The sequence below is a fragment of the Mastomys coucha genome, unplaced genomic scaffold (assembly GCF_008632895.1).
Source record: "Mastomys coucha isolate ucsf_1 unplaced genomic scaffold, UCSF_Mcou_1 pScaffold14, whole genome shotgun sequence".
Lineage (NCBI taxonomy): Eukaryota > Metazoa > Chordata > Mammalia > Rodentia > Muridae > Mastomys > Mastomys coucha.
The window spans coordinates 46,520,874-46,523,485 of record NW_022196896.1 but is presented as its reverse complement, the minus strand read 5'-3'; positions in this window follow the sequence as shown (position 1 = coordinate 46,523,485).

Genomic DNA, 2,612 nt, shown 5'->3' with positions numbered 1-2,612 from the left:
CCCACCTGGCCAGAATCCCGTGTCCCGCGGAACAGGGACCCCGCGAGAAATCCCGGTCCGTGGTACTTAAGGCTTTGTCTCAGTTTTCTCTGAGATTCTAAATCTAATCAGGTTGACAATGAAGATTTACCACCTTCTGTTATACATGAAAATCATGAGACCTGAGAATTATGCTAGAATATATCAAATCCATGACTGTCCAAGTAAAACAAGCTCTATTTTGGGATACAACCAGAAGTGGCAAGCTGGTTGTCTCACCCTAAGTCTGGATGTGAGAAAGCACCCTGGCCAGCCTCTTGATAGACTATTTATAGGAGAGATAAGGTATTTACAGGGGCAAGAGAGGTGGTTACAAATTGTTTAAAAAAATACAATGAAAGGGAAGGAAAAATGGTAAGGATATACATGTGAATGGGGTCACATGTTTAGTGGAGCTTGAAAAACATGCTTTGCAGTTTATATCAAATATAAGAAAAACAAAACAATTACATATGGAAACCTTAACTTGCAAGGACCTAACACAGGACAAATAGGAATTTATTCTTATCTTAACTGCAAGTAGAACACTTAACCTGCAAGACATATTTTTCCTGGTTTGCTCTCATAACTTCCTGATGAATAAAGACAATATATTAAGAGAAAAACATATTTTATAATATGTTTTTATGCAATCATAAAAATGTAAGGAGGAAATAATTCCTGGAGCAAGACTTAGGGGAAAGTCAAGAGGTCAAGAAAATGAACCCAGAGAAGGGTCTGAGCTACTTCTTCCTCAACACCTGCTATAGTGACTTTGGGGTAATCCTGAGATGTCAGAGGACATCAGTTCAATGATCAAAGAATAAATGTTTGTAAAAACCTGAGAAAAGAGCTTTATTAACATTAGAAGAATAGAATTCTAGAATAGAATTCTAGAAGAGATTAGCATGCTCTTACAGGTAGGAGTAAAATGTTATATATTACTTATATCTGAGTACTTATGACCAATGTAATGAAGAGAACACCTTAATGGGCAGGGTTGCTTATTTTGGCAACCAATGTCAGAGATCTTAGTTTATATTCTCTGTCTGTACTGATTCTAGACCCATGGGGAAACAAGACAATGATAGCAAGAACATTCAGTGGTGGTGGTGGTGGTTCTTTATCATGTGAGAGATGAGAAACAGAGACTGGAAATATATAGGCCCCAAGGACATGTCCCAGTTTGTGATCCACTTCCTCTAGCAAGATTCTACATCCTAAAGTTTCGAGAATCATCCTAAATTGAGTTACCAACTGAGGAACAGGCCTCATGAGCCCTCCAAGGGGACATTTCTATCCAAACCATAGCACTTTCCTTAGTGGTAACATGAAACTGTGGAAATGCAATCAACATTTCTACTGCTAAATATTAATAGAAAGCCAATTAGATGCTTCAATGCATAAAGCCTAACAAGCTGATTTCTACCCCCTGACCCCATATGGTGGAATAAAGGAACTGCTATAAGTTGTCTTCCGACCTTTACAACCAGGCTAGGGAATATAAGTGTGCATAACACATATACATAACAAATAAATAAATGTCAAAAACTGTTAATAGAATTTGTTATCATTCATAAAAGATCCTTAAAGATAACCAAAGATGTTACAATTATATATTCTTTGCTATAATTTTAAAATAATCTAATTTGGAAACATAGCAAAATACACCGTATACATGAATTTGCTATATGGCAACCCATCTTTACTATAGAAGGCAAAACTAGTCTATTTAATTAATGTAAGCATTTGATATTTACATACAAATTCATGTATGTGAACCTAAGTACAGTAATATTAATTGAAATTTATTTTACAATTGATTATTTTTACTTTAAGTTAAACATTAAAATTAATCTAGTAAGCCAATATTTCTAGATAAACTAATTTCTTAAAAATACATTCTTGTGATGTAGTTCATAGCTGGAAAATTATTTTCCTGTGTAATATGATTGGAGAAGGCCATAACAGTTCCTATAGTTTTATGCACCAAAATATTGTCTTGTGAAACTTGCTATGTTAAAGATCTTGCACATGCATCCCCTAATTGATTAAAGTAATGAATAGAAGTCAATCACTGGGCAAGAAGGAGGAAGGTCTTCAGGGTTTGAAAGAGGAAAAGGGAAGGCAGGAAAAGGAGGGAACTTCCTTTTGGTAGGTGGAAGCAAGGCAGACTTGATGGAGATGGAGATGGGTGGGGGTGAGGTTGGTGGGGGATGGAAGGGCTGTTAGTTTGGTGGCAGGTGGATTCTGCCACCAGAAGATTTCTAACATAGAATAGTAGGGGAATTCCTAGCCCAGCGATTGTGTTATCTGTTGATTCTAAACTAAGATTGTCTGATGTTTTCCTTCTGAGGTGATTCAGCTGAGCTCCGGGGAAAGTTAACTATGGCAGAGCATGGGTTTGTGAGATTGCATCCCAGCCAGCCATAGAAATTTGGAAGTGCTGAGCAGGTTTGGCAGCAGCCGGCTCCAAGAAGGAGAGAGCTATCTAGGAGATCTAGAGAGGCCTTGGCATGGGGAACTTTCGGTCACAGAATTGGTACCAGGCTTGGAACCGACCAAAACTGAGGGGGTCTGGCCATCGGAGCCCA